At 40.0% G+C, this 25974-nt stretch overlaps 1 protein-coding gene across 2 annotated transcripts in view; it reads left to right on the top strand.

Annotated features, from left to right (window-relative positions):
* Nucleotides 1-15780: 15780 nt before the first annotated feature.
* esrrga (estrogen-related receptor gamma a) overlaps nt 15781-25974 on the top strand; it is a 153851-nt gene continuing 143657 nt past the window's right edge. The window contains exons 1-2 of one of the 2 annotated variants that reach the window (XM_055011366.1): nt 15781-15843; nt 15929-15981. The gene's annotated coding sequence lies outside the window, so the exon portion shown is untranslated. Of the gene's footprint in view, nt 15844-15928; nt 15982-25974 lie in introns of those variants that run through there. The other variant, XM_055011371.1, reaches the window with a different exon arrangement.

Here is a 25974-nt window from a genome sequence, read left to right as displayed (position 1 = left end):
GCCTCATCCCCATATCACAATACTGTCACTTGTTATCAGTAGATTCATAACAGAATGGTGGTACCTAATAAATATGCCATGATGAGTGCGACAAATCAGTCCCTGCCTCAGATTTATGCCCTTAATAACTCCATTTGGCATAACGCTGACACCTGCACTGCCAGACAAAATGGAACTAAATATTTCAATCAGTGGCAAAGCACGAGCAACTCTTTCTTTCCCCATTGTTTCATCTTTGACTTTCCCACAGAGCTGCTTACAGCCCCTCTCTTCATGCCCTTTACTACACCTTTACTACACTTAAGCATCAGTATCTTCCCCTCCAAGTGTCTCTTTCTCTTGCCCTCTTTTTTAGAGTGGGAATCATCTGGCAGATCTCTTTTAGGTATTAGTTTATGGGCCATGACATGAGCTATGAATGAGAAACAACGAGAAAGACCTGAGAACATTAATCATGGAGCAACATATGGTAATAGACGGTTATCAATTCCCTCACACTCTGTGATTAAGAGGAGATGGAGGGAGAGGGAGAGGAATAAGGGAGTGACCGTGGTGGAGAGGCTGCAATGGAAAGATGAGAGATGTAGTAAAAGGAGGAGAGGAACATAAAGTAAGCAAGATGAGCGATGGAGAAGAAGGATGGACAGAAGAGACAAGATGAGAATTAACTAACTTAACTCAAAATGGAAAAGATGATAAAAGCTCAAAAACTTTAGTTGGTCACATCGTCGCTTAAATACTTTTTAGTATTCATTTATTGCAGTTTTACATATATACATTCCATCATTTACCCATCAGTGTGATGACTCCATGTAATAGTGACATCAAATGCAAAAGTGGTGCTTAAATGTGTTGCAATGTTGTCCGTTTCCTTAACACTGATTTGTCTTATGGAGGGAGAAGTCAAGTACAAGTGTCTTTGCGTTGGGTAGAAGATAAGTTTTCATTCAAGAATGACGATTTTGATTTGTCACGAAACAAAGGGAAAAGCTTTAATTTTGAGGTCATAATCTGTCTGATGTAGTGTTAAGAAAAGGACTATTGTATGGCATGAATAAAAAATGTGAAAACTTCAGAAAGTGATAAAACATTACAGTATGTATTCATAGAGGCCACCATAATAATCGGCAACGACCCTATGAACTTTCCAAGCTTCTTCTTCACAATTCTTTGGTAGGTGCTTTAACAGATGACACACAAAGTACACAACAGAAGTGAGTGCGACATCATCTAAAGGTCAAATCATCCAAAATTACGTCACCTTACAGTGCACCTAACATTTTGAAGTTAAAATGATCTGACATTTGTTGTGTCAAATTAAAAAATAACTTTACATGTACTAGATTATAAAATATAGGCCCCACAGTAGGAACTCAGCACAACAAAAGTCAGTAATTCAAAAATTCAAATCTTTTATTTTTCACTATTTCATATGTCCACTTTTATTTCAGTCTCAATTACCAGTGTTGCACAAATTACTGGACAGGCGTTTTTTGTTTTTTTTTCAGCTGATCTTTGCTGAGGGGGTTGTATTGCTCTACCTTTATTTTTAAAGCAGCAGTTGTTCTTTTCTGCCCAAGTCAGGTGACATACTTGGTCAGGTCATAAGTTTCACTTTGTCCTTTTTTAGAAACTCTTGTGTAAATTTGGCAGTGTGCTAAGGATCATTATCATGCTGGAATATTCCTCCTCTGCTAATCTTCTAGAGACTTATCTTTTCAGGCAGTATTCTGATATATCCACAGACAGTCATGGTGCCATCACTAAATGTCATCGCTACTCTTGTAGCCCCGAATCCTCACGCTCCCACCTCCATGCTTCACTGTCAGGACTATACGTTCACTGTAGCAGTCCTGACCAGGTTCACCTCAAAATTGCTGGACTCCATCTAACCCAAACAAAAATAGGTCTTATCTGAGAAGATAAGAAGGTGCTCCCAATATTTGTTCCGATTTCATTCATGTTGTTCAGCTCATTTAAATCTAGCCATTCTGTGCCAAAGAGCAGGCAAGAGATTACCATTATGCAGTGCTCTGCCTGCCAGCTTTTCAGAGCTAGATTGTGCAAGTGGTGCATTGTCCGTTTCATTTTTATGAATAGTGGCACTGTGGCTTTGTCTGTACCTTCTGAATACTTCTGCAAATATGTTTCAACAGATTTTAAATTGGTCAAGAGTCTTCCTGTACGCTTTTCCATCTTTGTGAAAAGCATACAAGAAGATTGATTGTGAACAATCAGATTTTTCTGCTCCTCTGATTCTTTTCCATATTGATTCATGAAGCAGATGTCCATCCATCCAAAATTCTGAAAGTTCTGGTTGTCACAAGTCAGTTTGAGGTCATTCTAAAAATCTGGCTTATTTGAAAACACGGCTCAGTTTGCTTTTCGTGACCACGACTAGTGAGTTTCTTCCTTGGGGCCTGTGTTTCCGATGTAGACTTGCTAATTTATTTGTTTTTTGTTGTTGATAAGAGGAAATACTCTAATGTTGTGTTGCGTTGCATTATTTTCCTGGTCAATGAAATGTTAGATTTTAATTTGATTGCAGAGGTGTACTTATTTCTGATGTATATTGTTCTACATTAATTATGAATTCTTATGAGGTGTTACTTGTTTCTGAAACAAAGTTTACGATCTCTTTAACTGGCCAAAAGTGAGGCAACAAATCTGTCAGTCCATAAGTAAATTAGCTTAGTTGAACTTTCTGTCTGCCAAAACTCATGAAAGTCTGATGGAGCTGTCACCAGCCCTGTCTGGACAGCTCTCATAAATAAAAGATGTGGACAGACACAGCAGCTCAGGGTGGTTGCCCTCTTATGCAACATTACTGCAAATGTGTTTATAGATTATCTGTTGCCAGCTTCAGCTTAACTGTCTTTAATCCAACTAAAACCACTGCCACCATAGATGACTCAAGCCCGTCCATATGGTCAATGTATATAGGATCCAGGTGCACAATGCTCTGGCTCCTACACAGCTGTCGGAAACAATCTGCTGCCATTAGAGCCGATGCCATAGCAGGTCTATTTGTAATGGAGCGAGTAGCACCGCTGGAACATAAAATTCATTTGCATATAAACATAAATATTGTCAGTTGACTTGACGTTAAAAAGAAACAGCGCAAATCACTTACTGTTGACTGCTTTCGTCTGGACATAGAATTATATTAAAGTGAGTTTATCCACTGCAGAGCTGCACAAATGCAGGCCACAAGCCGTTGTGATCATTTCTACTGATGCTTCCACCTTAAAACATAAAAACAAAACTTGTGGGTCACTGTAATGTCTTCTTTTCAAACTTCAAGTTGCAAAAGGGAGTGAGAACAGGGTTGGTAGGCCAGAAGTCAACCTTGGGTCAGTACTGTTGTGTCAACAGGGATCATGAGTCAGGGAGGTATCTGATTCCAGACACTGTTTTACAAAGATAATAGCAGAGATCCAGTCTGTTTTACAACTTCCTGCGTGAAAATGCCCCATTACTCATACTTGTCTAGTAGACATTAAAGCTGCAAACCAGAACCATCATTTGAACTTTTACATAAACATAAATGCCATATTTCCCTCATGCTTGATATTTAACCCATTGATGCACAACATGGGTCAAGAGATACCCATTTTACACTGAATATGAGTCACTTTGGACCTATGTTGTGCATCAACGGGTTAAATTGTTTTCTGCCATTTAATGTGTCTTCCTCTTCAGTGATCCAGTGCTGCTAATTGGAGAATTTGTGCCACCACCTGCTTATCTTACCGTCCCTCCTAATCTTAGCATAAGAGGTAGTGAATGGAAATGGCTATAAATTAGTGTTTTCTTTTGCCAATTTTTTTGGCCCTTTGGATAAAATTTGAGCTATAGTTGGACGGAGCCTGACTCCTGTCTCCTCCAAGACAAATGTGGACAGTTTTCACCCTAAATGTTGTAGCCATGTAGAACAGGATGTGGATTTTGCACTTTTTAAAAAAGCATTAAGGCAAGCTAATTTACCAACAATATAACTCCTGTTAATTTGTGTAAGACGTATTTCTGTCAACCAATGACAAATGGCGCAACACTTTCATGCATAAATCCTCATTTTCATTTACTGTATGTATATTGGCCCCGTGTTAACCTCCACATGACTAATACAACTGAAATGAACTGAACTGAACTGATGTGTAAATAGCAGAAGAGGGTAACCTGACTTTACACCCCACTGCATCCCTGCGTGTGGAGTCGGGTACCTCCCGCCTGGCTCCTCCTGAGCGTTTTGGTGGAGATTTATAGACGATCCACCCCGCTCTCATCACCATGCAGCTGAATTATCTCATCGGTTGCATTAATCCACCGATTACATTTGATTTAATTTTCATAATAATTAAAGTGAACCATCACTAAAATTAAAAGCATTCAGGAGGTGAGTGTGAGTGTGTGTGTGGGGTGGAGGGGGGTTGCAGGATGGGTGGATGAAGGCACATGTGCTCATAGATGAAAGGGCTGTTGTTGTGGTATTTGCGCATCCAGGGAGTCGTTTCTCTCTCTCTCTCTCTCTTTTCCTCTGTCTATCTATTTGTTTCTCTCTGTGCCTCCCCCACCTCTCACCTGCTCCAGGAATCCCGATGAAGTGATTAGATTGATAGGTGCAAAAGGGAAAGAAGGAAGGGGAGGAGTGGACAAAAATGATTAAATTAGCATATCACAGACGCCTCACACATTGGCAACCCCCGGAAAACAAAATCCCCAGGCCACCTAAGGCCTGCCGCAGTGCTGAAGAGCCCAGGACCTGTGAGTGTGTTTGAAACCCCACACGGCAGGATTAAAAAACCCAAAGCCTGAGCTGGAGACAAAGTAGGAGTAAAGCCTCCTGGTGCTGTGAGACGGCGTGTGTGATATCTGCATTAGGTGGCAGCAAAGATACAGTACTCCTTGTCTACGGTGTGTTTCTGCGTGCAGAGTGTCTGACTTTATGTGTTTGTGTGTGAGAGAGAGAGTCAGACAGAGACAATTACACAGAGACAGGCTTATTGTTTCAATCATGTAGAAACCTCAGTGAAGACACGGCACAGTAAAATAGTTTAGAATTGACACGTGCTCCACCAAGAAAAACAGCAGTTTTAAGTAATTTATTTTCATAGATCATATTCCAAAAAAATGTGCTTTTCTTTAAATTTCACAGTGACTGCTCACTCTTACTGTCAATTATTAATGAAAAAAATCAGCTAAGTCAGCTTTAACTGATTTTTCAGCTTACACCCGATTCCTGTTTTGTTGTCTGCAACAAGTAGATACTAGAACTAAAAAATCATAACTCATAGCTTGTAGCCTTAAAACACAATATTTGTACTGTGGTTCTTACTAATACTCCATTTGCTGGTGTATGCTAGATTATACCTTGGTAAACTATGCATAGAATGATATAGAGAGATTTGTTCATAACTAAATTTATGACAGAGGTAAAATAATAGCAGGTGGCTGACAGTGTAACTGTTATATTTGTCTGTAGTACACAAAATATGAAAGAGTGTAAAAAAATGTAATAAATAGCAATATTAACGAACTTTCTTCTGACACTACTGGAAACTAAGTGGGTTGGTGGGGAGTTGAAACTGATTCACCAAAATAAATAAATAAATAAATAATTACAGCCACAAAAAAATGAACTCTGTGGCATCAATACGTTCATCTTCTGAATGCAGTAAACAAGTCTATCAATGGTACTGATTTCATTCAACGATATAGAATTACCCCACTATATATCATCTGATTGGCACTGTAAATCTATATCAGTTCCAATATTTTCTTTTCCAAGCAGCAATACGAGTGAACAACACTGTTCCCAGAGAGAGCAAAAGCCCAGTGCAGTTATGTTGTTGTTAAATGATTGTGTATTTGCTAATAGAAAACTTTGGCTATAACCTCTGACTGAAAATAGAAATCTACCTGTCTATTGTAAACCATTTCTTCTGTTTAGGCCCATGGGGGGCTGGATAGTAACGTGTTTCCCATTATAGTTGTGTACTGAAAATGATTTTATGTTTGTTCTCAGAGGACTGTTTTAGTGTTTGGGTGTGACACAATGGGTTGCTGTTTGTGTATTTACTTTGCTCCTTTTAGTGTGAAGTGATTCTTATTATTTTTCTTTTCAAATGGATGTTGCATTAGACTGAATACAACCATGGATGGATTTAGGGTGCTTGCTTGGTAACATTACACTACTTTTTTGGCCAGTTAAATAGTCACATTAACTCCAGATTAGTCTTGCCATTATTCATTTATGTGTGTTCTAACTGGTAGCCAATCAGCATCTAATGCAGAGCCTTACTGAGCAGAACAGAGGCAAATAATGCATTTATTGAACATTATAAAAGGAGTGCTATGTTTAAACCCACTAGGTAAGGCCAGTCTGTATCAGCTGTCTTCTGACTGAGAGCCACACAACTTACGTAGTGCTTTGCAGAAATGGCATTTCACTGACAAGTAGGAAAATTTGCCAATTCTGCATCCAATCCAATATTTGCAGCCAGAATCCCACCGACAGGGCAAGAGAAAACCCTGCGCGCAATGAGCTAATGAAATCAAACATGCGGCGCGGTTTTGCATGTTAATGCTGGCAGTGGGTGTCAATAGCGTTTAAAGATGTCAGCAGGTGGATAGCGAGATGGATGGCCCTCTGCCTGCCTTTCACTTCCCACCCCAAGGAAGTTAAACAGCATCTGCCTTAAATAGAAAACTTCAATATCTATTTACAGAGAGGGAAGGAAGCCTATAAGGGAAGGATGGAAAGAAGTGAGAGATGAGAGAGAGAGAGTCAGAGAAAGGAAGACAGAGAGAGGGAGAAGAGAAAGGCTTGAAATAAGGCAATAACCCTGACCTCAAGTGCACATTGCGACACATTGACGCTGTTGTCATTTGTTAATCAATAGAAGTGCTATGCGGGCCATACATTTAATGGCATGAGATTGGCAAACCTGTAACAAAATTAAGGGAAGACTAAGACCGCAGCCTGTTTTTCTGTTCAGTCAATTTACAACCTCAGTGACTCCAACAGTACAGAGGGACACATGACTTTGAGTCGGCCCTGCACTGCCGCAATGAAATGTTGTAACCTCAGTTTTGGCGTTGTCATTTTTTCTTGTGAATGTGAACATCTTTCATGAACTGAGCAAATTTCTAACCTTTAAAGGACCCTTATGGTGCCAGTGCAGATATAAGTTCCTCACAGCGTACACCATTTGTGCTCTGACTATTGACGCAGAAGCACCTTTATGCTTAAAGGAAACTAAATAGTGCAGCAATGAATGAAAACTGCAACTGAGAAGAAGAGCAGTAAAGGGAATGTGAAAAAATTAATGTATGAGGACACACTAAGGCAATATTTTGGTAAAGTGCTGATTTTCTTGCCATAGTTGTCTGTTTTTAATTAACAATTTTAAGAGAGATACAGCGCTATTTTAACGAAATTCTGCCCCTTATGATAAAGTTATGATAAAGTTATGCTCAGTCCAAGCAAAATATCACTTGACTATCAATGTGTGTGTGCATGTGTGTGTTTGTGTGTGTATCTTTCATTGTGTAGCCTGCCCTCATTATGCTCCATCTTCATTAATAACAGCTATGCTTTTTAATTTCTTTTGCAGGGCCTAAATTAAATGTGTCATGCTTTAAAATAAATAGTGTAGATCTCACATGTCCTCTCTCGCTCTCTCTCTTGGTGTGTTTCTATCATACACGCACAAACAGACAGGCGCTGTGGGATAATTTACAGGATAAATAAAGCATTGCTCCAATTAGTCTTAAGTCAAATAAATTAGTCATAAATTTGGTGTACTCAATTTTATGGGGTTTTAGATTCATGATGTTTGTTGCAGTAGAAATATATTCTCGAGGCACCTACATCATTTTGGTACCAGGAAGCAAAGACAATACGATGCTCGATAATCACCAATGTGTCAGCGTGTCAAGGAAACCTAAAAAAAATGCATCAGTAATAAATTAAATATTGTATGTGCTGCTTTATTTTTACAAAATCAGCACATAGAAATATATAAAATCTGAACAAATGCTAATATGATGACAAAATGATGAGGACGTGGAAAAAATGGTACTTACACAAACGTGTTTATGAATCTAATAGTGTATGCACAGTTTAATGTATTTGCCTCTGTGTGAAATGCTAAAAGACAGCCCGATCACAAAACATGTTTTCATTGCCAAATACCAGACAGTACCAACAGTAATTGTGAGTTTGAAAATTTGCACATTGTAAATGCATTTTCACATCGTCCAAAAGCCTCCTGCTGCAGCTTGCCTAGACTTGCTTACAGAACACCTATTAATGTCACAGTGTGACCTAGTTGTAGAAAGAGTCTCCTCCATAACCACAGGCTCATGGGACACATTTGAGTTTTGATTATTTGATCTTGCAAACAGCAACTGAGTAAACATGCATCTTGCTGAAGACATCAAATCCCAAAACCGGCAACTAATGCTAAATGTAATGAAAACATCGGAATAAGGTGGGAACTTAATTAATATAAATGCTTATCTCCGGATGTGGCCTCATTAAAACTTAGATCTTATGTAGCTCATACTTTGGCATCAATCCCTTTTCCGCTGTGACAAATCAAGGTTTTACATCACCTTGCTTTGGATCATGCTTATTTTCTGCCTAAAGAGGTTTATATATTTCCTTTATGTATAAGAACCCATTAGGGAGTAATTTGGGGTTTAGTGTTTTGCTCAGAAATGCTTAGATTTGTGGATGAAAAGTGCTCAACCAAGAACCAACAACATGAAGCCAACGTACCACCTGTGTCACTGTTACTGCAGGCTTTACAATAAACACAGCATAAAGAAAGACAGAAAGCTAATAAAAAAAATAGAAAATTAAGTGTGTAAGCGGAGGTGAGACATAATTTGGGTGAATGTGTCACTCCGGTGGACAGATTTAAGGAGGTATAATCTAACTTGTGTAAAGTCCCAGCTCCTCTAATTTGTGTTTGCTTTACAATATGTCGACTGCACCTGAGCGGGAGTCGTTCCACCACTTTTGTCAAACTCTTTTATTCTTTCTCTCTCTGTCGGTGCATTTATCTTTCACTGCGAGCACAGCAGGGCATGATCACTTTGTCCTCTGTCCTTTGTTATTTTTTTTACAATCTGCTCTTTTCCCTCTCTCCCTCTCTCGCCTCCCATTGATGGCCATTGTTCTCCTCCATTTCCCTGTTTTCTCCCTCACCCTGCTGCTCTCTCACTCCTGTTCTGTTCCCTGTGTGCTCGCTCCGTCTCTTGGGCCCTGACCTCCCACTGTGACCCCGCAGAGCCACGGTGACTTTGGTGCGCAGTACAGTCTACTTGGTAGAAGTCAGTGCAGAGGCTACAGATATGAGCTGCAAACTTTTTCTCTCGAGTCAGCATAAAAGTATGTGTGTGTGAATAGATCCTGTTGCATGCGAGTCCTTCCATCTCGCACAGTGTGTGTTTGTGTGTGTGTGTGCGTACACGGTGGATCCTGTTGCATGGTAGTCCTCTATCAGTGTCTGCCTCCTGATCTGATTGATTGTTCTGGGTAAATTAGGACTGGGCGCTGGTGATGGGGACAGGAGTGAGTTACACACTTCACCCCTGTCCTTGCCCTCCACCCTCTTTCCCTTCTCCTCCTCCTCTCTGTCCCTGCTTTTATCAGCTTCCTCTCCGCCCCGTTCCAGTCTTTCACCTGTTCTCCCCGCTTATTTTTCTGTTTCTCATCTCCCTTTCCATTGTTGTTTTGTTTCTTTCTCCTCACCCTGTTCACAATCCTCACTTTGGAGTTCTTGAATCAAATGTTCAGTCTCGTCACCTCCTCTTCAGGAAGCATCAACGTCGCTTTATAATCATGAACAGTGCAATCAGACTCTGGAATCTATGCTCTCTGTTTTACAAATGCAGAAGTTGAATTTCTGCTGTAAGAGATAATTGGTACAAGGATGTGATTCTAGATTTTGCCGCAGGAGCAGGAAAAACCTACTCTGACAATTGCTTTTCTTCACCTTTGCTGTATGTTGCATATCTATATATTGTAATAATACAGGGTCATTGAGTTCTAAGCGCACCATGATGCATGTTATGCACACACTGTGTATTCACTGTCCAGTAAACTTTTAATTCTTTGTAGGCTTCACTGACTGGTTTATCAAATGTTCCCTCATAATGACCCAAGAGAATATCAGAATATTTAAAACACAAATTTTCAGTTAATTGAGACATTACAGCCTTCATAAATCAAGTAAAATAAATGTTCTCAGGTAAGAAAAAAAAAATTTATTTCAAGACCCATGATGCTGAGCACTGAAGTACCTGAAATTATCGCACATTCACATCAACTATTAAAAATTGGCAATGAAAACAAATCAAAACAGACGTACAAGACACATCATAAAATGTTCAGTCACCATATCTCTTCTTTTGTGTCTTAATTTAAGTCAAACAAAAATCAACCCTGATACGTAGCATGTTGTTTGGTCAATAAGGCCAGAGAGGAGCATGCTACACATTTAAATTTTACTGTCTGAAAAACCCTCCAGTGGTGGTCTCTCTTTAACTAAAACTAGCCTGATTGATCCCATGTGTGATAAGCCACTGCTGATGTGGTGCATTTCCATAGCCAATCAATTGCTGCTTCTTCATCAATGCATTAGCAGCATGGCTTTCCTGTGCCCCCAGGCCTTTGCAGTTCTGGATAAAATAGGGCTTGTGACAATTTCAAACAGAACATTAACATTTCCTCTTATGATTCGCTATCAAAAAACAAACTGTGACTGTACAATGAACAATAAAGCCCCACTGATTACCAATTACCCTCCGTTCTCCCCCCGGGGAGAACGAAGGGTAATATATATATGATGACGATTTAAAAGTGCAGATACAAGTACACTGGTGCACAGAAAAGCTGTGGGTTGTTTGTGTGTGCACGATATTAACACACAAACAACTGAATATTCTCAACAAAAAACGGAACTTTTTTGTGTTGTGGCTGCACTCATAGTGTTGTTATCCTACTGTGTGGGGAGGACAGAGGGGAGGAGTAGAAAAGAGAGACTGCAACGATTTATACTGGTGTGCACTGACCTACTTCTGTGATGTACTAAAAAGATTATGCATTGCCAAATTGCTCTCAACATTCACATGTGATGAGCTACATTAATGAACTTATATATTAGGCAGAAACACACACCAAAATTTAGGAATGCAGCCCTTCTCCTGCGGCTCTCAGGTAAATGCCCAGGCTTCATACATGTGATTTTATGGGAAATCAAGGATAATTATGCAACCTTACCATTCACTACAATGGCACAGGATTTAGGCCCGAAAAAAATATACAGTTTAAGTTTATGCTATATATAGGAGTGGTGTCCTTTCACAAAAACAGTAATTTTACCTGATAGGACACAGGAGTTGGTGGTTTATGATCAGTTAATTTGGTGGTGTTTTTGTGTGACTTTGGTGTTTAAATGTAAAAAAAAAAAAACCATAACAGAGACAGTGCAAGGTGCGATCATCCAGTTTCCATCATTGGCAAGTTTTTTTTTTTTTTTTTTAATTTTTGTTTTTATGAAATTTTCTCCCAATGATGCCATAGTACCAAAGCCTCCCCAAGCTTTAAAACCAAAAGTAAAAGCTCATGCCACTAATTCTCTGAGAACACGGGATTTAACTGGGCTTCTACCTTTCCTCTCCTGTCCTCTCCTCTCTTAAACTCAGTTGTTACTCTTAAACTGCTGAATTGGTAACACTGTCAAAAAAGCTGCTAGCAAATGTGGTTGGGGAAACTGGACCCCCTCAGCCATAAATAGATGTTTGTTTCTGCTCTCTGTGTTTGTTTGTGTTTCCTCTTTCTGGATCTGGCCTGCGGGGACTATTTTTCAGAAAAGACAGCAAGACTTTAGGGAATACTTAGACTTCCTCTTTTCCACCCTTCTCTCCACCTCTCTCTCCTCAACTAGTCGGGACTCTTCTCTTCTCCTCTCCTCTCCTCTCCTCTCTTTTGTCATCCTCGTATAATTCAGTTCAGTCTTATATTTTCTAATTTTTATTTATCAGTTACTCCATATTTTGTTTCTCTCACTGTGCAGTTTTTACTACATCTTTTTTCCTTGTTGTCCAAACAGTTTTCTTTCTGTCTGTCTGCTTTTATTTATAGCGAGGCTGAAACATATGTGATGCTTCCACGGCTTCTGCTGCTCCTTAACAACAAAGCTGTTTGTGTTTCCTGCGCTAGGACTCTGGCTGACTGTCTGCATGAACGCCGCTGTCCTGGAGTGGCACATCAGTTTGGTCAGTTCGCCCAGCACTCCTTCCTCCTCTTTCTCCCTCCCTTCCTCTTTCTCTCACTTCCTCATTCTCATAGTACCCGGCACTTGAAAAAAAAAAGAAAAAAGGAAAAGAGAGAATCTCCGCTTCATGGCTTAGAGAATGAGCTCTGCCTCTCAGCTGCGGAGAGGAGAGAGAAGGGGAGAGAGGAGAAGGGAATGAATGCAGAAAGGAGGAGAAAGGCAGCGACACACTTGCATCTGTTGTGGCAGCGTCCTGCGACCGAGAAGCGAATGAGAGAGTGTGAGAGAGACAGAGAGTATGCCAGAGTGAGAGAAGAGAGAGAAAGAGAGGGGATCTCAGACAGCCGTGTCCTTGAGAACTGCACCACAACTCTTTGAAGAGAGCCGGGAGATGGTGTGAGTAACGTGCATCTCGGTGGGACAATTGTGTTTTCTGTGTGTGTGTGTGCTTCATGGTTGAGCATGTACAGTGCCATGTGTGTGTGTGTGTGTGCGTGTGTGTGTGTGTGTGTGTGTGTGTGTAACCTGCTGCTTGCACACTGACCTGCCAAGCTGAGAGTGAAGGGGGTTTGGCTGCCGATCTTCTCTGCTATTGTCTGCCTGCCTAAGTGTTGCTGACAGGGGATTATGGCAAATACAAAACGCCGTATGGACCAACGAAACACAGTGCCAAACTTCAGAGACACACGCATGCATGCATGAAGCTCCACGTTGAGAACTCTGTTTGACTGCACTTGTAAGTGTGTGTTTGTTGGCATGTGTGTGTGTCCATGCTAGTATGTACTTGGTTTAGCTGTCTATTTTCATTGTAAAATCACAGACATTAAATATTCAAACTTCTTTTTTGTGGGTTAACAGTCCTGAATATATCAGATACCTTTCCTTACACTTGTTCATGTCACTGTGGCTCTGAAACCACCTGTAACAGCAGAAAAATATCATGGTGTGTCAACAATAAAGTCTTTACTCTGACAGTGACCTGATGACCAAATGGTTCGCACACAGAGTTCAGGGGCTAAAATGCTCGTAGCACCCAAGTCCCTGGTTTGACTCCTCTTGTACTTTCGTTGCATCTAATTCCCCTGATCTCTTTACCAAATATTCCCTGTCTATCTCTTCCGCACTATAAATAAAGATGAAATGCCAGAAAATTTTAAATGGGGTCCAATAAAACCTTAAACTGTTATATTAGTATTAATTTCATCAATAAAAAGAGGGTTAAATACTGTATCCTTAAAACTGATATATTAACTCACTATCCTATCCTGTAGGCTGAAAGTTTAAAGGCAAATAATCACCCTTGACCTGAAAAACTCATTTGAATTCAGCTTCTGTGCTTGTAGTGGGCCTGTGGTTTGGCGGTTGTGTGTGTCCGAACCCTGTGAGGTCTCGGGATCACAGCCAAGTGGTGTGACCCATTGAACTATTTGTAACTAATCATAGGCCACAAGCCACACAGCATGCCATGGAACCCAGTTGGGTTACACTCATCAAAATATAATGAGAGTCAACATGTCACTCATGTTTCTGAGGGCGTTCTTGAGATGAATGCCATTGCTGTAGACGTGTGCCATTTTATTGCATTAAGAGCCAAACATTTGACATCATGCGGTTGGCAGGTAGCTGAAACAGACTTGCCTCTCACATTTGGAAAGTGAAATAGAACCAGTGGGAATACATTTAATACTGCAGGTAGGGTACCATCACGCCCTAATCTAAAAATGCTCTGGTTTCATCATGTCTTACGAAGCAATGCGGGTATCGTATGGTCAGTATCGTCTACTGTGTTTGATCATTTGTAGGAAGATAAGTGTGACCGCCGATCATACTCTCCGGGATATATTTGGACATTAAATTATAGCATGCTGAGTGCATACATAGCATTCCAAAGGTTGTATATCACTTCTCTTTCTTGCAGAAGCGTTTACGAAAGGCACATGACAGGATTCATGTTTCCAATCAACATCTGTGTTGCATCGTAAATTACATTTCAACATTTTCCTTGTAGAAGTCCTTGTAAATCCCTGCATATATATTAATTAATTAACATATTACAGTAATTCATGTGTTATATCATAAACTGCACATTATAAGTCATAAATCTCAAATAATGCGGAATCTCATAAATTGCTTGTGATTATCATAGGCAAAACCACTTAAATTAACCCCACAGTATTTTAAATATCAGGTCTTAAGGCATGTATCTGAAACACTACACAGAATGTTTAAGTGGTATAAATGTGTTTCCTCTCCGTACGTGTTCCACATCATCTCAGTGTCGCTAAATCTGTGTTCACTAATCTGCAACATTAAAACCCCAGACAGGTGACGAGAATATCACCAAGCATCTCGTTACAACATTCTACTGAGAAATTTTGGGTTCTGGCATTCATGTGGATGTTACTTTGACATGTACCACCAACCTAAACACTGATGCAAACCAAGCAAACCCCACATGACAGAGACATAACCCAATGCCAGCCCCCTCAACCAATGGGGGAAACGTTGCTCAGGAATGGCTCAAAGAACACAGCAAAGAACCTAAAACATTGATTTGATCTCCAAACTTCCCAAATCCCACCGGAGAAAGCCTGATCCACACAATCTCAACCATATCCTATGCAATATGAGGCAGTTGGTTTCAATGTTGATCGGTGTCTGTCTGTGGTACCCATTGTAGTAAAAATATAGAATAACTGTTGTTAAATCACCCTTAACTGTCTTGTTTTGATATTTCTTTTAATTTTACCTTTGATAAAAGCGTTTTTCATGACAACATATAAAACATCAATATGATAAAGATATTTTAGCCCATAATATTGCTGCCTTTCATCTCCCTTTGTCTCACAGTCTTCACACATATTAGCAATCAGGCTACTGTCAATATATCTTAGGAGCTTTAAATGTATTCCACAAGCATATTCTGTTAAATTTTGTGAATCTTTGATTATATTTCAGTTGATATTTATTCTTGTTTTTATGCATAATACATAGATGTTGTAAATACATGTTTTTGCAGCAGGCTTCTAATCAGAACTAATGCGCTCTTAGCATGAATGAACTAAAAGGAGTAACAGGGAGAGTTGATGGTGTCCACAGTATATATTTAGACTTTAGAAACTGTCCCCAGGGTGAGCATGTAAGTGTGCAGTATGTACTGAGATTGTGAGTGTGTGAGTGTAGTGTGCAGATGTGTGTGCTTGTATGTGCATACAGTGTGTTTGTGTGTGGCGCACTGTGTTTTAGGCTGTTCCAGCCAACCAATTGAGGTCAGCCGCTCAATAATTAAAGCATGTCACTGGTTAGTGCAGGAGTTGGGTCGGCCAATCACAGAGACTGATGTCAGATCAGAGTGAAAGAGAGTCAGAGTGACTGTTAAAAGGTGAGAGAATTGGGGGGATAAAGAGAGACAGAGCCTAGGACTAGTAAGAGAGAAAGAGAGAATTTAAAGACTGAGTGGATGATAATTTACATTTGTGTCAGTGTTCTTTAAATGTCTTCAGATCTACCCTTTTGAAATGCTGATGTTCGTCTCTGCACTATATCCTGCCATGTATGTCCCATTTTTTACTTGTTGCAGTTTAAATTTGACAAAAGTTTACCCAGCTACAATAATTTTTTGCTTCACTTTATTACAGTATCTGAAGACTGAGTGCCCCCTACAGCAGATATCTGAGTAGAAGAATATCAGGTAAGAGGAGCATCAACTGCTTTTAAGATTAAATGACCAAGTCAGATACAAGTTGTGATTGTACATCTAAGTGATGGCTCAGTTTACAAGCTTGTCACAGGAGTCCGAATAGATTTTGTGCACTGATTTTTTTTTTCACCCTGTTGGCTTTAAATCTTGTAGATTAAATGCTTTTTTCAAAAGACACTGGATGATACCATTTTATCACAAGTGAAAATGTTTTCATTCTGATAACTTGCTCCTTTTACACCACTGTCTGCACTGCACTGTACAGATAAATTAATTTGTACTTTGCCGACACGTTTTGTCCATTGTTATCATATCATACCATGCAAGCGCCATAAAAGGGGCATCAGGAGCTTTTTCACCACACACAGTGTTAAGTAACATATGTCCAGTCAATAGCCATGTTTACTTCAAATAAAAACCTGCTGGACACCTGTCATCTCCAACTTTTCAGTTGTGGAGAATATTGTCACTTGATGTTAGTTAACAATATCAGCTTGTGCTAACTCTAAAGTTAGCTCTGGCTTCTTTCATCATAGGTTAGTAGTCAGGTTGCCAACAGGAGTAAACATAAAATGTGTGGATGTAACAAAGAATTGTATTTCAGTTTAAAAATTCCAGTAAAATGTCACCATTAATGAATTATTTTGTATGCAGGAAACGCAGCAGCAGGCTAGGGAAGTAGAGCAGGCTGATGAGGAAACAGGTGCATCCTCAGGGTTTCAGGTGAGGCCCAAATTATAAATTACAGTTTAGAATTATAGGAGAGCATCAGCATTAAAGTTAGTCTTAAGATGTCCCTGTAAATGCTCAGACCAAACATACACTCTTGAAACAGAAAGATGAGACATTGTCCTTTAACTAAGATTAAAATATGAGTAAACTTGCACAATGCTGAATTTCCCGTAAGTAAAACATCAAAAACATATTAGGTGTACAATATGTAATCCTAATAAAAGATTGAAATTAAGTGGTACACCCATGTTAATGTGCTGATGTCAAGTTTGTTTCCAACAATAAACTCATCATATTTTGGCAGCCATTTACATATTCACTAATAAATCATTGAGTCAAAGCTTGATGCACCCTGAGCACAGCCAGCTCAACAGACCAGTCGCTCAGTTTTATATACTGCAGGTTTGTCAGGACTACACTCCAAGGCACCAAGGTGCTGATTCTGCAGCCACTGGTGATGCAGGTTTGGGAACTGGTCAAGAAACTCACAGCAGTTTCCACACACAGTAATATCTGCTGCCAGTGGGAAGCCAGTGACACATCTCTGTTATTCTAATGTTTGTACCTATTTGATTGGCTACATATTTGTGGTTGCATCGAGGTTGCTGAGTTTTTACACCGGAGCAGTTTTCGCTATGAGCTTTATCTGTCAGTAGCTTTGTCTGTGCTGTGTGTCGCCCAATTTAGTGTTGTGTAGCCTATAATATAATATAATATGATATGTGAATTCAATTGCTTAGATTACTACACATTTTAAATACTTATTTGTTTTTCCCATTTTAGTCTTACATTACTGTCATTACTTTTGATAATCAAATTACTGTATTGGCATCTGATTCAAAGTCCCTCAAACTCTGGACATTGTCTGGAGGTTGTAGTCTGATCATAGACTTGGGCCTGATGTGAGCGCCTATTTATCTCAAAGCCTTTCTGGGTGATGTGAGTTCCTATTAATACTCTATGCAGCGGTTGCTGCCTGCCACACACACACACACACACACACACACACACACACACACTCACACTCACAGCTTGGTAAGCAGAGACTTGAGGCTTCTGAACCACTACATACTGCAGTCCACTTCAGGCCTTGATGATGTCACTTGGACGCCAAATCATTAGTGACATCACAGCAATCAGGAAATGAATTCATGTAGAAACGTAGCAAGATCCTTTCTGTTTTAATAACAATGTTAAGGACAGAGACGCTGCTACTGTCACAAGTTTTTCATTTTCTTACTCCTCATGACGGCTTTAACGTAAAACCAAAAGTATGAAACTTAGACAAAGACTTGTTCTTTCCTGCTCTTCCTTCTTCTTCTCAATCATTTGGATAATTTTAGGCCAGGCTTCGCAGTTGTCAATGTCTTCTTCTGCATCTGTAGTTTCGCCTTCCTCTCAACCTTTTGTTTCAAGTTGTTGAGTCCGTCCACTGGTGTCTCTCTGTTCTCCGTAAGCCTTCTGTATTCACTGTTAATCCTTTTTATGCTTCTCCCAGCCAGAAGCCCCAGTGAGATCCTGTAGATTTAGCCAGAGGTTGATCTCGTGATTAGTATTCAGCTGTCAGAATACGTCAGTCAACTTTTGGAGGCCCCTTTCAATCCCCACCCTCCCACTATCATTTCCCCATTAAGAACTCAATGTATACGTCTGCAATATAGTGTGTGTGTGTGTGTGTGTGTGTGTGTGTGTGTGTGTGTGTGTGTGTGTGTGTGTGTGTGTGTGTGTGTGTGTGTGTGTGTGTGTGTGTGTGTGTGTGTGTGTGTGTGTGTGTGTGTGCGCGCACGTGCCGCATCAGGATGTATGTAGCTGCGTGGTCCTGCACATAGAGCCCTGCATGCATTAATGTAGATACACATCCACCCTCCTCCTGATTTCCCAGGAAGTCACCCTCCATCATCTTAAATGACATGAAAAGAGCCGGAGACAGATATATGCATGAATTAATTGGCTTGAATAGAAGTATTTAGAAGCTTAATCCATGGGGATTAACGCAAGCAGCCCTCTCCGGCTTTAAGCTTCTGTGCATTTTCAGCAGAGGATTGTTTTATTTCACTCCATCCTCCTCCTTCTCACATCCCACCACCTTTAGTTCTTAGTCAGTGAGCCTCTAAAAAGCTGTCAAGTGTAGGATTAGCAGTGTAGAAAGCCACTAGATAGCTAATTGCCCTAAAAACCTTTTAAAACATATATAAAGATGATTTTTATTGTGACATGTTGTTTGAACTGCAGCTGCTTTGTTCTTGTTTAGTTGTGTCTTTCTGCCTTCTGCACACATAGATATTGCCATTATTACAGGATTAGCGCGGCCACTAAACAGATAATCGTCATTATAATTTTCAAGAACAGTGACATATTATAATTTGAACAGTATTCCTGTGTGCAAATGGTTTGATTCAGTAATAATGGAATCTCTAACAAGCTGTTACATGTAGAATTAAAAGCACTGAGTACAAACTGATAAATTAAGGTGGGGATATGCTCAAAATTGGATGGCAAGTGTCTAGCTGTTCCAAAGTACGGTACTTAAAGGCAGGGTGAAAAGCTTACATGCTGAAGAGAGGGGGGGAGTCAATAATCCTTTAAATGGGATAACGGCTCACAATTTTGGACAATCTTTTCCTCAAGGCAATTGTAGTCTAGGCCTGCTTTGTCACTGGATAAAGCAGGTGTAAATTTCCAATTCAAAAAGTTAAGGAAGGAATAGTTAAGTATATCCTCAGTGACATGAGTTCTCAAAAGACTTGATCATACATTTACCACAATGCAGTTTAATTGCATCTTTATTGAGACACTATTTAAACTTAGAAACGCCCCATCCAGAGTCAAAGGGAAGTTTCTACAATCATTTTACCAGTTGCAGCTCGCCAAGAGTTAAATGAACTTCATACACATCACTTTAATCGACCCAACAAAGTCTTGGCTTTAGCAGCATTCTACTTACTTTATACTTTTTATTTACTTGAACACAAATTGTTAGTATATTTTCAGTAAATCACTAAACAAATTCACATACTTTAACTGTAAGGGGAAAAAAAGGTTAATGATCAATCTAGAATCACACTTTAAAAAGCCACCTCTTGCCTTCTGTTCCCTTCTCTCCTCTGCTCTGCATTTCCCCCCATACTTTCCTCTCCTTGTCTCACCCTTCTCCTTCTCCCTCCATCCTCACCCTCCCCATTCCTCTGCGCCTGTCTCACTCTCTCTCGCCGCCAACTTCTCCTCCTCTCCTCTTTTCCCTCAAACTGCTCCCCTATCCTCTTTTTGCCTCTCTCCTTCCGTCTCTTCCCTCCTTCGTTTATGGGCTTTGCACTGCGAGTCTATGAGATACTGAGCAGATCAATGCTTATAGATTGGCTCATTGGAAGCCATTAGTTATGGGTTTTTATAAAGCTAGTCATTATTGTGCTTAATCTTGCAGAAAATTAAATTTAGAGTTGTGTACAGTGTTTTGGTTAAAAGTTGTTGATTTTTTCCCCCCCTCTCACTCACTTACCAGCTGCTATTTTTCTCACCTTTTTTGCATTTATTACTGTGTGCGTGTGTGCTTGCATGTGTGTGTATGTGTGTGTATGTGTGCGCACGTGAGGTGCACTAGTGTCACTCTTAATAAGCCATCATGCATCGTGGTCATGCCAAAAAACCCTTCAAGAAAACTGCCCATACAACAACATGGCTTGGCCACAGTACTGCACAGGTACTGCAGTTTTTTCCTCAGGGTTGGCAAATTTCTCTATTGTCAGAGCCTCTATATTCAATATGTTTAATAACTGTAATAACTTTAAAAGTGATGGTGGTGTCGTTTTTTCCCCCTGCCACTTTGCTTTTGTTTTTCAAAGAGCATTGTGGCTCCGTCCTGGTCCAGCTTTAATTTTCAGAATTAGCCATGAACTCTTGGACAACACTCTCCCTATTCCCTCCTCGTGTTTTTTGCCTGCCAGACATTCCCCACCCAATTACTTTTTCTGCCTTTACACCTGATCAACCCTTTCAACTTTCTCCCATCGTCTTCTCTTACATGCCTAATGCCACACTTTCACCCCTCTTTCTTTTCTCCCATCACCCATGTTTCTTCTTTTCCACTGTCCTCGACATCTCAACATCCCCTCTTGTCACTCTTCCCTCATCCCCAGTCCTCTTGTCTTTCCATCCCAGTCCCTCTTTGCTCCCCCCCAACACACACCCACATCCTCTCCAACTGAACAATAGATGCCTTGAGCTCTGAAAGATCACTTCCCATCCCAGCCCAACACTGTCAACACTGCCCACCCTCCTCCTCTCCCACCCCATGATAATATGCAGAGTAGGGCAGCAGCCTTCTTTTGTTTAGCTTAGCGCAAATGAAAATTGCTAATCAATTTTTACCCCCTCTTATTTCATGGCGTGTAGTTCCTGCCCCTCCCCTGCCAGCTGTCATTGTGTGGTTGTGGCGCAGGGCTGAAAGCTTCATTAGTAGGAGGACAGCATGTTTTGCCCCTCAGCGCTGTATTCATGGAATTACTAAAGATAGGACATTGCCTGGTGTTGCTGTGAGAATTAGTGCAAATAGACGTTTCCTTGAGTCTCATGATCATATTTTCTGTCTGAAGCATAGCACTAAATTTGGATAATTTTATTATGATTACCAATGTTTTCTGGAACTTCAGTTCAATTGTTGTTGTGCTCGAGCCGTGTTCATGGTGGGGAAACATTATTAGAAGCTAACACACCGAAGCAGCTAAGTCTGAACTTAAAAATCATCCAATGACAGAATGCAGTCAGACTGTTTCTGATTAATTTTGTGTAAAGACATCAGAAACACATGCGTCACTTATTCAAGATCCTAACTCTTCATTGGATTAATTTCAGCATTTCAAAGTGCTAAATCAAGCAAATCGTGTGCCACTGAAGTTTGAGCTCGCTTCTCTTTTTCTATCATTCTCTCTCTCAGCCTTTCTCATTCTTCTTTTTGCTCTTTCCGTCTTTGTTTCACTCGCCCTCTGTGCCTCGTCCTGAATACTTTTATTCTAGAGTGCTGGACTATGCAGCATTATAATGTAAATATATCCAGAAAATGAAAGTCTGTCTGGTCTGCAAGAAGAGCTGAGCCTTGCCCGGCTGGAATTGCTGGTGTCTGTATCCTACAAATAGTCTTGCAGGGAGCAGGTTCAGTCATGTAACAGGCCTCCACTTTTCTTTAGTTTTCTTCATTTTTTGCTCCCAGGATGGTGAATGGCAGCCACTATGGCATTAGACAAAGGTGACTTCATTTTCCTAGAGGAATATGTAAGTCCTTGTAGGGCCAGTAAGCCTAATTGACCATAATCAAAAAATGCAGCTAAAACCTGTAAGTTTTTATTATTAACCATTGTGTACATTGTCATGGTTGTATGTTTTTCATGTTTGTCTTTTTTTAAAAATTTATTTTACTACTTTGGTTCTTACCATACTAATTAGATCTTTCCACTTCATTATCAAACTGATGGACTGACACGATGACAAAAACAACAGAGAAAGTCAATACCCCTCCTGATGATATTACTGTATATTCAAGCCCTAATTAGGCAATATGTTATACTGAGGATGCACATTTCTTGAATAAAAATTATTTGTTTTGAATGTAAATACAGTCATTATTATCACAGAATCATTTTTTTTACAGGAAGCCATGACTAAAAATATTGCCTCTTGGCCACTTTTGATTGAGCACTTTCAGCAGCGCTGACGATTGCCTCCTCAGCATTAGAGGAGGTAAACTAGATGCAGCTAATGCAGGTATAAAGTGCACAGGTCAGAGGTCACAGGATGGCCAGTGGTAATGGGATGGAATGAGAAAGCAAGAGAGAGAGGTGGGCTTCTTCGTTCTCACAATGGATACTGATCTGACACAGCCTTTCTCTCCTCCCTTGTTTTCTTTCTCTCTGTACTCCTCTGCCAGAACACATGCCATTAGATTAAAACAGAGAATGGTAAGAAAAGAGAGAACAGAAAACTGTTAAACCCCTTCAGACTCAGGGGTGTTGGTGTGTGTGGTATCGTATGTACGCATGTGCAACCTGCCCTAGTTTAAGCTGTCAGTCTGTTTGAAAGTGATAAGGGTCTCACAGGCTCTTCTGGCTACTGTGAGAAACAGTTGCCACCCTTCTGTGAGATGAATATTTTTTTCATGGCCACCTAGGACCCAAATCAATTTAAGCCAACACTTAATTTCACAAACAGTACAACCCAGCATCAAGTCTCTTGATCTTTGACATCGCCAGACAATTTGTTTATCCCTCAGCTTACGTTTTTTAAAAACCAAATATCACTATAGAGCTGGCTTTCAAAGTATGGTGAGGTTGGGTTTTCATGGTTTTCTCAGTCAGCTGTGTTCCTGTGCTTTGTCTACATACATCTGAATTTGAACCAAACAGACACACAAGGCAACTGTGTGTCTAATGCCTGGATGACTTCTGATTAGCTGGAAACTGAACCGTTATCAACAGCTTACAAAGCAGTGAATCTAGTTCTCACTGCTGAACCTGCTGACCTAAAAAAAAAAAATCTTATTGATGTTTCTATTTGCCTAAGTTTGTCCAAAAGTGGCTTGCATATTTTTGTTTTACTTAGTATTCATACTCTTAAGTAGCATCTTTGTATTCTTCTCTGTCCATTATCTCTCCTCTTGAGCCATACCTGTGAACCTCAATTTTCATTTAACACAGTGTCAAAATACTGATGACTTTAATAATTCCCTCCACCCCTTTTCATCCTGTCTTGTACTTAACCGTAAGTGTTGGTGTCAGGATTTTCCTCTCGCTTTCTCTCTCTATCTGTTGGTTGACCGTAGTTTTTCCATCCCCTTCTATTATTAGCCCAAGGATCTGTTTGTCACCCCACTCTCCGGTGTCTGGTTGCCTCTTGGGTGCTATTAATAACACCAGCGAATACAAATATATTGATACCTTCAATCCAGGGATAAGAAGACATGACTGCCTTAATTCAATCAGACTCCCTTTTAAATGTCTCTTGGTCACAGAGACCAAAGTGGCTGTCTGGTGTGTACGCCTCTGTGTGAGTGTGTTAATGTGTGTGTGTGAGGAGCCGTGTGTTAGTGGTAATCCAAGGCACCAATGGTCGCTCATGGCTTTTCTCCTGAGATGAGTATCATGTACCAGGCTTAGTATTTTCATTGAAACCAGATCGTCCCCACCAATCACATGTATCAACATGTAAGTACCAATGTCAAGTACAGATAGAGGTAGAATGGGATGTATAGAATCTATAGTGTCGTTCGAATGTTTAGTTTTCTTCAGCCTTTATTCACGCTTTCACATGCACTGAAGGAGCCTGTGTGATCAGGTACAAAGAAAAATCTGTTGTATGTACTCTGTGTCTAGATTTGACACCAGAAGGGACAGTCTGACGACACTGACAAGCATTAGGCCTGTTTTTTATAAACTTTAATGCAACACACACAGCTGGTAGCTCTTAATAGGCATGATCTGTGTAGTTAGAGATCATTTTCTTTTCTTATGAGCTTAGAGTGTTTCAAATTGGCTGAAAACAAAAAAAGAGAGAAGAAGACGAAGAGAAAGGCTATCTTATTCCTATTAAGGTACAGGACAAAATCACAACTAAATTAACTAAATAATGTTGCACAATGCCACAAGCATAAATTCCAAGTAAATAAATATAAGTTATGTGCTTCATCATTTTCAATATATTATTTAGATACAATGTAAAACCACTAACTATTGTCCTGTGAAAACACAATAAAAATTCAAGCGCTGAGGGTGACAATATAATTGTGGGAGAAACACAGATTTCAGGTCAATGAATGCATCATTTTTTCACCACTTGATAACTGGTACTTCTTTTCATGTATTCTGCATAGTCATAGAAATCAGATCTGTTTAAAGTGTCAAATCCCCCAAAGTTACTTCCTGCGATGTAGAAAGTTTATGATGTTGCCATCTTTGTAGTCTGAGGTGTAAAATGAAACATTTTGACCTTCCACTGTTGCCCTCAGACTCCTTCTGTTCTCCCACGTTCAGCCAAACTGTAGCCATGTGATACCGGATCACAGCCACAGATATGTAAGACCATCTTTGAACAGAGGCAGGGGTTAAAATCCCCTCCCAATGAACCACCTGTTATTACAGGGCTGAAGTTCCATCATTAAGATATGGATGAAAGCTCCGGAAATAGCTTGAAAGTCATATCAAGATCTGTTGTTTTGTTTGTTTGTTTTTGTTTTATTCATATGGAGTTATTGGCGTTTTTGTTTTGTTGTTGCTGTTGTTGTCTTTTTTTGCGAAAGACATTCACAGCCTTGCTTATGTATGTCATCTTGTGTGGAAAACCTGATCAACCAGAGCTCACAGGTACTGTTGCGTGAGGGCAGGTGCCAGTTCTTTTCTTTCTTTTCTCTCTGACATGCAGTGAACCGTTTGCCAACTAAAATAACTTTATATTTATCAATCAGTGACAAAGTATGTTTGGTCCAGTCTCTGGCTGAAACAGAATAGTTTATATGTTTAGATGTTTAGACATGGAAACAAGCAAAAAATAGAGAAATTAAAACACAGTTGTTTTTTTTTTTTTTTTTAAATTAATATTGTTTTTATGCGACAGAGTGGACATTCTCACACTCAGCATCTCTCTTCCAGTGTGTATGTCTGTGCAGGTTATAGTGAACACTGGCAAGTAAGAGTGTGTGTGTGTGTGTTTGTGTGTGTGTGTGTGCGTGTGTGTGTGTGTGTGTGTGTGTGTGTGTGTGTGTGTGTGTGTGTGTGTGTGTGTGTGTGTGTGTGTGTGTGTGTGTGTGTGTGTGTGTGTGTGTGTGTGTGTGTGTGCGTGCGTGTGTGTGAGTGTGTGAGAGCGTGTGCTGCAGTGTGTCTTGAGCCCAGTGGAAAAGCTGGAAGAGTTGCTAATCCGTGCGGCTGGCCAAGCAGAAAGGCCATTCATATTTATAGCTGACTGAATCACATTCTGTCATACAAATGTCCAATACTAAGACTAGGAACAAGAATAACTCTAGAACAAGATAGAAATATGGGTCTAAAGGAAAACTCAGACCAGAGCTGTATTTATAGCCTGCTGAGTCACCCTCTGATACAGATGACACCATGAGAAGAAGAAAAACGCTACAATTTAGCCCAAATATGTCATGTCAGTTGGCTAAAACCAGCGCAATAATCTGCTGAGTCACTCAATCATACAATACAATTCCTCTGGAATTCTGCAGGAATAATTGGGAGTTGGAAAACATACAATTAACATCAGTTACAT

The sequence above is a fragment of the Amphiprion ocellaris genome, chromosome 1, assembly GCF_022539595.1.
Source record: "Amphiprion ocellaris isolate individual 3 ecotype Okinawa chromosome 1, ASM2253959v1, whole genome shotgun sequence".
NCBI classification, from domain to species: domain Eukaryota; kingdom Metazoa; phylum Chordata; class Actinopteri; family Pomacentridae; genus Amphiprion; species Amphiprion ocellaris.
The sequence above is the reverse complement of the archived record's forward strand: the minus strand, read 5'-3'. Positions and strand labels throughout refer to the sequence as shown.